This window comes from Megalobrama amblycephala, linkage group LG10 (assembly GCF_018812025.1).
Source record: "Megalobrama amblycephala isolate DHTTF-2021 linkage group LG10, ASM1881202v1, whole genome shotgun sequence".
In the NCBI taxonomy this organism is placed as follows: Eukaryota; Metazoa; Chordata; class Actinopteri; order Cypriniformes; family Xenocyprididae; genus Megalobrama; species Megalobrama amblycephala.
Window position 1 is genome coordinate 17324058 of NC_063053.1, and position 15116 is coordinate 17339173.

General features: G+C 38.2%; 1 protein-coding gene across 12 annotated transcripts in view; it reads right to left on the reverse strand.

The window, feature by feature from the left end:
• kcnq5a (potassium voltage-gated channel, KQT-like subfamily, member 5a) overlaps positions 1–15116 on the reverse strand; it is a 136493-nt gene that overhangs the window by 34542 nt on the left and 86835 nt on the right. The gene's annotated exons all lie outside the window — the stretch shown is intronic.

A 15116-nucleotide genomic window follows, 5' to 3' on the forward strand; every position in this document is an offset into this window, starting at 1 on the left:
GCACCTTAACAAATCCTCAGGATGGACCCCATTAAAGAACATCTACTGAATCTGAGAGTTTCTCAGAGCGGCATTAGATAGCAGTGAAATCCGGTGGTGCTTTTCTACAGATCTTTTAGAGATTGACCAGTAGACGTAACAGCTGCAGAAGTACCTGAATGACACGGTGCAGAAACAGATCATCACTTTCAGCATCATTAAAATTTGCTAATGATGGATGTGTGTCTTGTATAACTATGTCACACTCCCTCCGGCTCTGTTATTGTCTGAGGGCTATTTAAAGAAACATACAGTACATGATTTCTCCTGCTGCCTCTCTGGTGCAGTATGCTGTATCTTCCCTGTTTCCTCTCTCTCTCTTTTGCTCTCACCCTGTATAAACATGCTATTAAGAACATTGGCCTGAGGTGGTTGAGAACAGAGATGGACTCTTCATCTTCAGAAGCAGATGCAGCTGTGCGAGACGTGCAGCCGTATGTGGTTATGTGCTGTCTGAGTGAACTAGCAGACATCACTGTGTCTTCCAGCAAATGCTGTTCTTATGTGTCCTGTAAATACAGTACATTGTGTCTGGGAGCTTTTTTTTTTTTTTTTTTTACATCCAACACTGTCTTCTGTATTTCACCTTTCATCTCCACCTCCCTCTTATGTGAAAAGGACCTTATTCTGTAAGTTTGTAAATTATTGTTATTTCTTTCCCACCTGAGGTACACTTACAATTTTTTAGGTGGGGAAATTGTTTACACAAACATTTCCACCCTCTCTCTGAACCTTAGGCTTGTTTTGCCAGTGAAAGCAGCTTCTAAGCAACACATATACTGTGTACCAATATTAACTTAATTCTCACTTTGCTCATAAGCAATGTGGTTCTGCATTGCACAATAGTAGGCGTAAGAGTTTCAACGTAGTGCGTTTTGCTACATTTGCTCTCTGAACTCATGAACTTTCGAAAAATAACATTTTCTATATTGCAACATACGATGGGCTACAAACAGAGCTGGTGTTCTGAGGGTGCTTATGAAGTAACGAAAGGGGGTGATGATGTAACACAAAGTATCCCAAGCTACAAAAACATGTGGCCCATTCACAACTATAAAACTAAAAGATACTGAACAAATACAGATGGCAGAGCACTGAATAATACTACATAAAACAAAAAGGAAAATTGCCTAGGCCAACATATTTGAAAATTTGACTCATCGAGATCCATGAAATAAACATAGATATACCATGATACCACCACCAATTAAAAATGCTTTACTATAAAGCAATACAATGAAACAGTCAACTAACTAATTACCTAGCCCTCTAAACATGAAAAAATAATTCATCATACCTTTAGCCATGTCAAATACAGAGATTGTAGTTGATCTGTACAGACCATGGTTAAAAACGCATGTGATTATCTGATTAATTGCAAAGTTTAACCATTATAGAGCAAAAGTTTATCATTTACACGTGTTTTAGGTCCTGTCAAGCTATTTTAATCCATTTGAGTGCAAGATGATGGAAAAGAGAACTCAATTTGGAACTTGTGTGCTGTTTTCTGTGCACGCAGACAGCATGTGAACAACGAATTCCATTCTCTTTTACGTCTATTTGTGCTTGAATGCAAAATTATAAGTCTTGGCGAGTATCCTTGAAACAGAAGCCCGGGTGTACCAGCATTCACCAGCAAACCAGCATCCCATGCAATGCAAAAAAATACATTATGCTGATGATTAGCAACACTGTATTTTTCAGCAGGGAATTTCCTTTAAGGGTTAGTTCACCCAAAAAAGAAAATTCTGTCATTTATTACTTACCCTCATGCCGTTCCACACCCGTAAGACCTTCGTTAATCTTCGGAACACAAATTAAGATATTTTAGTTGAAATCCGATGGCTCTGTGAGGCCTCCATAGGGAGCAATGACATTTCCTCTCTCAAGATCCATAAAGGTACTAAAAACTTGTCTGGCTATCACCAAACCAAGCTCAATTTAAAATTGAACATTGGTCTGGGGAGTTTGCTATGTATTTCCTACTGCACAAGAGGTGTGATCAACAAGCATTATTCATGCAATTGGACAGTCCTTCAACCAATCAGATCAACAATCTGGGTGACGTACTTTTGCAAAGCGATGCGAAAACTCCAGACAGGCTTAGTTTGTATTGGTTTGTAGCATTGATCAGCGGTTTGCAGAAGCAGCAATGGCATCGAGCGATTTTTGCAGGTTGTGCAAAAAAACATGAAAGTGAGTGGTATTTACACCCAGTCGAGTGATTTGTTTGCTAAACTAAAGAAGTCATTTAGCATCATTGAGAGGTTAAAAGGAATTGGATTGATGGTCGTGCGAGAGACGTCATCGTGTTATACCCACCCAGAGCCATAGAAAGAGCTCTGTACCAGGGCTGGGCGATATATCGCATGCGATTGTCAAGCGCATTTCGTCAATAAAGCTGGTTCCCTGATTACCACTAAATCGCCATCACCTGCTTTCAAATGGAGCGGCATTTAATAGACAGAGCTGTAGATCACTGACAAGCCACGCAATATCGCGTTCAAATCGCAGATGAATCGCCTTCGATAATGAACGCGATATTGCGTAGCTTGTCAGTGATCTACGGCTCTGTCTATTAAATGCCGCTCCATTTGAAAGCAGGTGATGACGATTTAGCGGTAAGCAGGGAACCGGCTTTACTGACGAAATGCGCGTGACGATCACATGCGATATATCGCCCAGCCCTACTCTGTACCCGCCAATAGCGAGTAAGGTGGATAAGCCAGTCTGTGATTGGTTCCTGCAAAAGTGTAACAGATGCAGCAGAAATGAATGTATGGGTTTCCAGACTGAGTTGCCGGGCAAAATCAAATCGCCGGCAGATCAGGCTGGGTTTACCCAGTCTAACTAAAAACATATTTAAATCAGTTCATGTAAGTACAGTGGTTCAATATTAATATTATAAAGCGCCGAGAATATTTTTGTAGCGCCAAAAAACAAAACAAAATAACGACTTATAAAGTGATGGCCGATTTCAAAACACTGCTTCAGGAAGATTCGGAGCACAAATAAATCAGTGTGTCGAATCTGCTGTTTGGAGCGCCAAAGTCATGTGATTTCAGCCGTTGGCAGTTTGACACACGATCTGAATCATGATTCGATACACTGATTCATTTGCGCTCTGAATCTTCCTGAAGCAGTGTTTTGAAATCGGCCATTACTAAATAAGTCGTTATTTTGGTTTTTTTTTTGGCGCACCAAAAATATTCTCGTCTTTTTATAATATTAATATTGAACCACTGTACTCACATGAACCGACTTAAATATGTTTTTAGTACCTTTATGGATCTTGAGAGAGGAAATGTCATTGCTCCCTATGGAGGCCTCACTGAGCCATCGGATTTCAACTAAAATATCTTAATTTGTGTTCTGAAGATTAACGAAGGTTTTACGGGTGTGGAACGGCATGAGGGTGAGTAATAAATGACAGAATTTTCATTTTTGGGTGAATTAACCCTTTAAATTTTGAATGATTACTCTATCATTTTTAATGCAGCAGCATAACTGCTGAAAGGCCTAAACTAAGCATCATACTCTTTCAAAATCAGAGATGAAATAAAAGAGAGTTTGATGGGTGTTTATTCACGATCTGTGCATCTATGTCTGTGATCAATAACAAACTAGTTGTGGCATTTGTCTCTAACTGTGTTAACAGCTGTTATCAAAGTCCTGCTGACAGCACTAACCTGTTCTTCTGTCTTTTTTCTCTTTTTGTCTGTGAGACACAGTCTGTCTGACCTACTCCTCACCCTTTTAGTGCTTGGCTAACACATGCACACCCACACGGGCCAGACTCTTTTAGTTAGTGTGAGGGCTTCTGTGAATCTCATAACACTCCATAGTATTACAATCCCCAAAGACTAGATCGTGACAGAGTTTATGAGTCATTGCAGGATATAGCGCTTTCCATATCCTGGTGGTACAGCAGACCACAACTATTACGCTCAAACGGGTGTCGTGCTACTCAACTAGAACATGTTTATAGCATTTAAACATGCATACGGACAAATGTACACACGCACACACAATAAGAAAAGTGCTTCTGCTACAGTCATTACTGTAACCCAACAGACACGCAAAACGGTAGCAGCAACACAAAAACATACAGCAGTCAGCTTGTCTTGTCTCAACAAGTGAAATGCATCCGTTTTCTCTTTTCTAATTTAATATTTTTTCACATTACCAATTATATTATCTGCATAACAATGAGTAAAAAATTGAATAGAAAAATGTACATGAATTTCATAATTCAAATATTTCTTACACCGCATTTTACACCAGACGCAAACGTTGCTACGTCGCATTGCGCCGCGCCACAACAGCTAAAAGCTGTCTACACTGAACGTGACAAACCGACCACTGTAAAGCACTTGGACTACGTCAGAAATAGAATGGGGAATCCGTTTACTGTCAGGAATTTGTTGTGTTGCATCTCGCCGCATCCAGTGTAGACAATATCACTGATTATAATAGGTTCTATTGTCTTTTGACGCATCGTGTCGCGCCGCTCGCGTCCGGTGTAGACACAGGGTTAATATTTAGTTTGACTGCCTTTTACTTTAATAACAGCAACACTCAAGCTGCATGAACTCCACAAGATTGTGTATCATGTGATTCAGCATGATTTAAGAACATTGTGCTTTAATGGAAGCAAGAATATTTGTTAACATAAATAAAAATGTTCAATAGGCCAAAACATTCTGTTTCAATGAAAGAAATCGCAGACTTTTGCACTATACGTGCACCTAGACACATCATTCATAGCTATTTGAAGGATCTCTCGCATGTAGGGGGAAATGAAAATATTAAACCAGGAAGGAATGACTTTTTTGAACAAACAGCTGCAGGTACCAGCGCTCTGCTAAGCGCTCGGGCCAGACAATGTGTCTTTCAGCATTCAGAGCAGTGTGTTCACAGCGCCAGGCTCCCACAGACTCAGACATCTGAGCTTTCAAAGCTCTGAACCCCAGGGACCTTCTTCCATTGCCAAGACAAAACACAGAAACCACCTACCAATTCAGCGGTCTGTGCGTGTAAATGTGCATGAGAGCGTCTGTATGCAAATGTCAGCTTGCGGTTCTGTCGTGGTGCTGTTTTACAATGCAACCGAGAAATAATAAAGACAGCAATAGTACTGTAGAATATAATAGCTGCACACCTGTTTCTGTGTTCCCATGTGTGCGAGACTCTGAGATTGTGTTGTTTTTGAAGCAGGCTCTGAGGAGTTTGAGGAGCATTCAGGCAGACAATGATCAGAGTTGGAATTTCAATTATTTCCCCATGAGTTTGGCCACCTGCAGTGTGTACCGTCTGACCAAACATGACACGGTAGAGGGCGTTGTTGCGGTCTACCACACCAAACGCAAAAAAAATCAGCTTATGTGAAGAAAAACCTTGAGACTGTTTATGAGATGAGGTAAGAAAAGAAATGAGAAAAAATGAGGAAAAAAGAGAAGTGAGATGAGATTAGGTGAGATGGGATGAGATGAGCAGAAACTAGAATTTATGAGAAGAGAAGAGAAGAGAAGAGAAGAGAAGAGAAGAGAAGAGAAGAGAAGAGAAGAGAAGAGAAGAGAAGAGAAGAGAAGAGAAGAGAAGAGAAGAGAAGAGAAGAGAAGAGAAGAGAAGAGAAGAGAAGAAATATTAGGATGGTCCTTTGATTCAGACAGTTGGCTGGTTTAGAGGTCAGTCTTTTGTGTTCCTGACAAGATGGATATGACAATACATTTTCCATTGGATTAATATAAAATATAACATGAGTAATCCAGCGTTCACAACACAATACAGCCTGAATTATAACGGCTGTTCTATGAATTATTGAATGGCTTGTACAAATAGCCTGTGGACATCTGGCTCTGATTTGGCTTGAGCCTCTAATGGTTCTGCTCCGTCTGAACAGGAAGGTCTGGACACTGGCTGTTGTTTCCACTGCAGCTGGAACAGACTGCAGAACACAACTCAGACCTCTGACCAGAGCTTCACACGGGCCCAGGGTTATTGACAGCCATAACACTCAATCAGTAGGTGGGTTTTATTATGTCACAGCCCTGACATAATAAAAGCCACAGGTTATATATAGGGCTGAAAGCCAGACAGCGATATTATAGTCTAATGATAGATTCCAATTCAGGTATTTTCAGCTAATCTTGGACTAACAAAACATTTAGGGAACACAACTTCTTTGACTGACAAAACTAGAACAGTAAGACACTAGCATCCTTATTTCTTTCAGCAATTGACTGAATTCCTTCTTGAACACATACAAAAATACAGAATTCAAGCGTGTGAAAGTGAGAGGGATGATGGATCGGCATCAGACAGTCTGAAGGGAACATGCTTGTATTACTTGCACTCCAGATAGGCTACTCAATGTGCTTGTGTGTGAGAGTGTGTGCCAATTTGATAACAGGATGTACTGACTGTATGATCAGCCATTATATGTGTACATATTTGTGTTATGCTGAGCTAAATTAAAGATTTTTTTCTTTTTCAGTCTGCCAAATTCCTGGGCATTCCTCTGGCTAGCTGAACGCAAGCCCGTCATGAATAATTAGGGCTGCCATCTACAACCGCAGATTGCTGTTCCAGGTTCGATGAAGCCAGACATTAGAACGAAAGCTTGCCGTAAAGCCCAGGTGAGGCAGATACTTAAAACTGGCCATTACTGCATTGTATGCAACCACTTGATTGACTTAAAAACCTCATGCGTGATACACCCTAATTTTGTTATCTTAACCTGGTGCTGAACAGTTTCCTCTGAAAATTCCAGTTCTCGATACTAGCACACCAGCTACAAGCAATTCAGAGAGCATTTAGATTTGCTTTTCATGAAGGAAACACCGGTCTTGTTTTTTGTCAGCTAGAAGTCACTATACCATTCAAGAACAATTACAACAAATACACTTCAGATTCTTGAATGCTGAACATTCTATTGCATTCTAACAGTCAGAACAGTTTAAAGTCAATGTGAGATTGTCAAAATAATCTTACTTCCTTAAATAGAAATTTGTTCAGTCTAAATGGATTTTGGTAAGCAGTTCGGGCTGAATTAATTGTAGACGTTTAAAACTTGGGTTAGGGGTTTAGAACAAAGCCAAAATAATTGAGAAATATCAATATAGTGGAGCCATGAATGCACTATAAAAAGAACACAGGCCAGTCAGGCGTTTGCTTAAAGTTGGCAGGAAAAGAGGAGTTTGTTGGAGTTTAATTGTTCTCAAATTGCACTAGGGTTTTTAATTAACTATATTAACTGCTAGCAAACAGACTATACAGCTATTTGAGGTGGCAGTGTGTAGAAGTGATTAAAGATGAAGCCTAAAAATAGCTTGCTAAGGTTTGAGATATAAGTCTTAAAGGGGTGGTTGATTATGATTTTATTGTTGATTATGAACTTTATTTAATGTGTAATGTTGCTGTTAGTGCATAAACAACATCTGCAAAGTTACGATGCTCAAAATTCAATGCAAAGGGAGATATTTTGCTTTAAAGAATTCGCTGTTTAAGGACTACAAAAAAAAACGGCTGGTAGGGGCTACAACGAGCTTCTTCTTGTGTAAAATTTACACAAACCCCGTCCCCGAGAAACAAATTGGGCGAGGCCATGTTGGGCTGCTTTAGAGAAGAGGAAGAGTTGTTGTAGTAGAGTGTTGTTACCATGCCGTCATTTTACACAAAGGAGGGTCAATTCAACACTCGTTTTGCACAAAAGATTAACATGACGTCACATGCTAATCAATGAGTTGAACTCCACAACAACTACATAAATTTATCCACTAACCGTTCAGAAACGTCCAGATGCATTCTAGAAGTTGTAACGTTTTCCTCTCTATTAGTGTCAACTCTGGTTTGAACAATGTAAGGCTGTTGTTGTTGAGCAACCGAAACGCGAGCTGTTAAAGCTCCGCCCTCTTTTGCATTTAAAGGTCCTGTTCTTCGTGATCCCATGTTTCAAACTTTAGTTAGTGTGTAATGTTGTTGTTAGAGTATAAATAAAATCTGTAAAATTTTAAAGCTCAAAGTTCAATGCCAAGCGAGATATTTTATTTAACAGAAGTCGCCTACATCGAACGGCCAGTTTGGACTACATCCCTCTACTTCCTTCTTTAATGATGTCACTAAAACAGTTTTTTGACTAACCTCCGCCCACAGGAATACACAAGAGTTGCGTTTGTAGAGTGTGTTTGTCGCCATATCGTCGAAACGCTGTTATTTTCATCCCGCAGTCCAATCACCGGGTCTGATTCCTGCTCAAATTGATAGGGTAAAATTAAAGACATGTTTACAATAACACTGAGCGCATGCATCTCCACGTTATGGTAAGAGGCGTGACCTTTCCGGGCAAGGTTCGCTAAGCTGCTGTCGAATCACAACACAGGAACCGCTGGCACAATCAGAACTCGTTACGTATTTCTGAAGGAGGGACTTCATAGAACAAGGAAGTCATCAGCCCGTTTTTGTGACAGTGGAAACAGTGGTATACAGATAAGTAAATTATGTGAAAAATACTGTGTTTTTTTACACGCGAAACATGAACACATGTTATATTGCACACTATAAACACAATCAAAGCTTCAAAAAACCACGAAAAACGGGACCTTTAAAGGGACACACACAAAAACAGCTTGTTTTTGCTCACAGCCAAATAGGGGCAAATTTGACAAGCTATAATAAATGATCTGTGGGGTATTTTGAGCTGAAAGTTCACAGACGCATTCTGGGGACACTAGAGACTTAAATCTTGTAAAAAGGGGCATTATAGGTCCGCTTTAATGCAGCTACATGCATGCAGGCTTCCAACAACATAATCAAATACACAAACTAATTATAAATTCCTGTACAACCATTGTGAATCATGCTTAATGAATGAAATTATTGTATCTACTGCTCTTCCACCAGCAACTGCTAAGCATATTTAAGCATTTAAGAAAGAGGACAACCACTGAGATGAGTATCAAAGAGAAATCCAGGGATCCATCTTCAAAAGTAAGAACATTCATTGTCATACCTTTGACCACCAAAAAGCAAAATGTAAAAAAAAAGCAGTTTGCCTCCATTGCCACAATATTACTGTTTTTACTGTATTTTTGATTAAATAAATGCAGTCTCAGTGCAAGACTTCCCAAACTTTTCTGTAAATCTGTTCCTATTTTCAGTATTGGGAGTATAACCCTTAGTATCAAAGTACTTGATATAACATGATATAGATCCTAAACGTTGCATAATCTTTCATGTTGTTCTGCATGATTGAAAAGCTGCACAAACAACAGTAATAATAATAATAATAAATGTTTCAGTTTTTGTTACAAAGTAAAAAGATTTGAGAGAGTAACAAAATATGGCACCATACTATATCAGATATAACAGACACAAAGCCTGAACACACCTGAAACTCTGTAAGGTGAGAAATGATGGTCTTTTTAACATGAGGTTCAGTCTAATCAAGCATGGTGCTGTCCATGGTCCTGAAGCTGATCACATTATGCCACTGCTGCATCAATATGATGCTTTGGCTACAACACAGAGGCTGAATCAGGTTTGTGACCTTTTGTTCAAATTGAAAGGCTACCTGATCATAATAGAAATGAATGCGGTATATCAAAATATCATATTGTTAACATTATCATATTTTCTGGGCTCAATCTAATTTACATGCTGTGTAAACAGGAGTTCAATAGTCCATAGAGTTATCAGTTACACATATCCTTGTTTAACATATTTATATTTCATAATATCCAATATAATATTTCTATATTCTACATTCTAAACGAGTGAACTACTGTAGCTTTGTATAAGTCTTTTTTTAGGAGCTTTGGGACACATTATCCCACAAATATCAGCGGAGCTCCCTACTACAAATCCCCCCAGCACTTTTACAGAGGGAGGCAGTTCCCTAATCTCTTCCTTATAGACAAATAAAACACGATGTACTGTAAGCCCATAAAGTTCAAACAGCCCTGTCGTAACTGCAGGCTCCCAGACACCACAGCAGTTGGGTTTCTTTTGGAGCCTCACTTCACCGGGGAGGAGTGTGGGGATGAGGATGAGCTACGCCGTGCCGCCCTGTACCGCCTCCAGCAGTTTGTCTTAAGGAGGACAGGGAGCAGGAACAGACAGGATGTTCCCCTGCCAAAAGTCTATTAACTAATCCTGCTGTTTATACAATCTACTCAAGTATCTTACAAGGCTGATCGGTTAGATGAAACACGCTGTTTTATTTCTAAGCAACTACTTAACAAAACACAAGGCGGCCAAGGGCATCCAAAGCCCCGAGAGCACCAGCTAAAGTTCACTGAAGTGAATGGAAACACTTAATCATTTAAATAAGAGAAAGAAAATAATCATTTGCAATCATTCATTCAAATAACCAATCGTTGAGATTATGACGGTCATTGTTGATGGTCATTACTAAATCATGCTTTCATATTGTTGTTGTATAGGCATATAATGTGTAATATATATTATAAGTCTTTGCTTTTCTTACTTTCACTTACTTTTGTGTTGTTGTGTACACTACTGTTCAGGGTTTGCATCTCATTCTCATGAAGGATGCATTTAATTGATCAAATAAACAGTAAATAAAAAGAATTCTGTAATAAAAAGGTGAAGCATTATTATAATTTAAAATAATTTTACATAATTTAATTATATTTAAATTATTTAAAATAACCTTTTCCTATTTTAATATATTTAAAATATAATTTATTCCTGTGATGCAAAACTGAGTTTTCAGCATCATTACTCCAGTCTTCAGTGTCACATGCTGATTTGCTGGTTAAGAAACATTTCTCATTATTATCATTTATCAATGTTGAAAACAGTTGTGCTGCTTAATATTTTTGTGGAACTCGTGATGCATTTTTTTCAGGATTAAAGTTAAAAGTTAAAAAGTTAAAAAGAACCATATTTATTAGATTTTTTGTATAATTATATACAAAAAAAAAACTTTATGGTCACTTTTGACTAATGCATCCTTGCTGAAAAAAAAGTATTAATTTCTTAAAAAAAAAAAAAAACGTACCCCAAACATTTGACAATTAGCGCACAAAGAAATTAGCATAATTTCAGAGCATCCAAACTATTTTATAAAAAATGTGTCTTTAAAAAAAGTTATGTGTACATTCTCTTATTATGTGTTAAAGGGAGAAAACTAATATAGTACAAGCCCAACATTAGCTTTGAAGGAGATGTTATCTGGTTTTATACACAAAGTTTTCATTTTCTTTTCTTTTTTTACTTTATAAAGCATAAGGTTTTTGTATAATTTGCTACATAAGCTGTAAGATGCAACTGTTACTGGTAGCCAAATAAGCTACCCTATAACATTTCTTAGAGTACAAGAAGGAGAAATGAAAGTACACAAAGGAGATTTAGTGTAACGATTCTTATGTGTAGTGAACGTCACCCGCATGGCTGGAGAAACGGGGCCAAATTTCCATGATGCAGCATAGCTTGGCTTTGAAGGTGTGGGCCAGGAGACGTTTTGCTCACCCTCTTTCTCTCCCTCCCTCCGTCTTTTCCTTTCCTTTCCCTTTTGGGTACCATTAGGAGGAGTGGGAGGAATCGGCACAAGCTGTTTTCCATGTGATGAGCACAAATCCTGCACTAACAGGATCCAGACCAGGGGAAGCTGGTGAGCTCTAGCAGCTGACAGGGTTCATAAACGCTCCTGGCATACAAGGAAACAGCAGCAGGTTCTCATCAAACAACAAACGGCCTCTCCTGTACTCCCTTGCTACCTCAGTGGGTCTCATTCTCTAAATCTTGCTCTACAGTTGCTGGTGCTAACCAGATGTGTCCTACAGAGCAAACTATCACAAAAAGAAAAGAGTGAAAAAGTTCAAAAATCAAAAGAGCAAGTTTAAAGAGTCAAAAGAGATGTCTAGCAAATTAGAAAACCAAGGGACAGAGTTTAGTTTTTTTATCAATAATACATATAAATAAATGTATTAGGGAAAGTATATATTTTATGTAATGTAACAGGCCACCATTTATATTCTTCACCATTTTTAACCTAGTTAACGTTAATGGTTCTGTAGTGTGATGAATAAATAAATAAACATTTCTTTTTTACATTTTACATTTCTAAAAAAATACATATGAATCCCATAACATTTAAAATGAATAAATTGTTAAAAATTTATAAGAATATTTGATAATATTTTGATTAAAATGAGCACATAAAAGCTGCATGCTGAATGCTAGAGTACACAAGTTTCTTTGAATAGAAGTATCTGCCAAATGTAAGTTTGGCAAAATGCTGTTTAGTTGTAGATGGAGTAAAGCATTTCACAATGCAGGACATGTCAACTACCAAAATATACATGCAATGAGACAAAAGAACAGACGCTTCTACAGATTTTTTTTTTTTTTACTCTGAGGTTCAAGACAAGCGCTGAGCAATGAGGAGATAACTGCGTGACTCTTGCTGTGTTGTGGAGATACACAGAAGAAGGGGGAAAAAAAGCAGTCTTGCATGATGTTCCTGCACTTCCACATCAGTCTGGACCCCAAAAGGAGCTTATAGCAGCCATTGAACCGTAAAAGTGGAGAGGAAGCTCAAATTCACCTGTTCTCAAGCAGCTACCCATCTACTCACTCCACTCCTTAGACATTCTCTTATCTGTGCCTCTTTTCATCAGTCCTACATTTCATTTCCTCTGTCTTCCATGGATGCTTTTCACAGCTCTAAACCAACGTTATCATAGAAGAAAAAAACTGCAAAATAGAAATCATATTAAAAACTAAATCATGCTGATTCACAAGGACAGAATATATATAAGAAATTATTTAGGCAAACAAGAGGTGAAGGACTGAGCTGCTAGTGAGTGAGATCTTCTGTTCCTCAATAAGACTTCTTCAGACAGATGGAAATCTCCATCATTCACAAACACTTTGAACTCATTCACCCCAGAAAGTTCAACCACACCATGAAATCCCACACTTACTGCCGCTGCTGGCGGTCCCGCTCCACTAGCTCCATTAAACACACAAATGTGCTCAAACACAAATGTTCACAGGAAAGACTCTGTCACGGCTGTCTGTGCTGACATGCTTCCTCTGCTTCACACAGGTAAATTAGAAATAGGAAGAACTCTAGACATGCTTGAAGGAGGGATAAGAGGAGAGAAAGAGTCATTATGGCATAAATGAAGCTAATGCATGTTCAAGAAGGAAGCTTTTCACTCACACACACTCTCTTTCTGTGTTGTGTAGATTTCAGGTTAAGACAGTATGGTCATCGTTCTGATGGCAAAGCTGAATTTTCAGCATCATTACTCTAGTCTTCAGTGTCACATGATCCTTCAGAAATCATTCTAATATGCTGATTTAGTGCTCAAGAAAAATGTATTATTATCATTACAGTTGTGCTGCTTAATATTTTTTGTAGAAACCTGGATTCATTTTTTTTCATGATTGTTTAATAGAAAGATCAAAAGAACAACTTTACTGTCACGTTTTTACTGTCACTGCTGAATAAAAGTATTAATTGCTTTAAAAAAAATCTTACTTGCCCCAAACTTTTGAAAGGTAGCGTACTACTAACATTTAGTATATACACCATATATATATATATATATATATATATATATATATATATATATATATATATGAAGATTTCCATTGCAAAAACCTCTAAGTCCATCTGAGATCTTTTCTTTTAAATGAGCATTTTTTAACAGACTCCCATGTTTAGGTTTAGTAATTTCACTTTAATGGCAAAAAAAAAAAAGTTTATCAGTCAGTTTTTAAAATGCTTTATTTTCAAAAATGTCACTTTAGTCAATTCATTGGTATTTAACAAATTTGACTGTCTTTTGGTGCAAAAACAGTCCATGTGTGCTTTTTTCGCAAAAAACTTCTAATAAGTCCAACTCTTTGGACAACAACATAGTTTGTGTTTACTTGCTACTCATGAAATCCTGTCATTGCCACTGTAACAATGGACAAAACATGATAAAAACTTGCAGCTCGGCAATGGAAATGTGGCTTATACGCACACTGTCATTCATCTTGAAATAATATGATTCAATTTACATCTTCCGTTTGGTTCTTCTGTGGACTTAGAGGTTTTTGCTGACAATGGGAAGTAGCTTTTAGTGGTTTCTGCCAACGAACAGGTATTTCTGAATGGGCTGACGCTGGGATTTAGCGGATTTGAAGCGGAAGTATTTGATGAACGTATACTATGTGCGGAGAGCATGCGCTCAATATCATTATCTCATTTTTGATAGAGGTAGCATTTAGCGGCTTTTGCATCTGAACTTATCATATATATATACATACATATAGAATACAGTTAAAACATGTGCCAGTCTTCATTATGGAGACTCTGAACGCCGCCTATGATCACAGTCTCAGTCTCACTTTCTCTTTCTTCAAATGCAATTTTGCCCCTGGTGAGTCTTCACACTTTACTAATGGATGGGGTCAGTGCAGAACCCACTAAAGTGTTCTCCACAGCTTGCTTTAATTGGACTGTTTACAAGCAGTGTGCCGAAACTCTATTGTAGACTTGGGGTTAATTTTCACCCCGGCTGCAGCAGTAAATCTGCCGCATCAGAGGGGGATTTTCATCACTGGAGAAACCACAAGCATCATACGAGCACATGAAAAGCTAGTTGGGTAACAGCAAAACTATACTGACACGAAGCTGTATTAACATGAGAAGATTATGACTAAAACTAAAAAAAATGTCTAAAACTAAAACAGCTGATGAGGTTTTTCCAGCCTTATCTGCACGTAAAAGAGTTTCCACTCAGTAGCAGAGTGACAGAACACACACACACTCAGTTCCAGACATATGTCTATACAAACGTTCACATGTACCTCTGGCTTTTTATGGCATTAATGATATTTTGAGAAAAAGCAGATGGGCCAAATCTGTCAAGCTTATATTGACGTTGTCCATGTAAGGATACAGTAGCCAGGGAGCCTGTCTATCCAAGCTCTCTCTCGCTCCATCTCATACACATGTACACATCTCTCTTTTTGAACATAAAAACGGTATCATTCTGAAAGTGTTCCTACCCCTCCCCCAGCTTTGCAGTGCAAGTAGTTCACGGTTAACATAT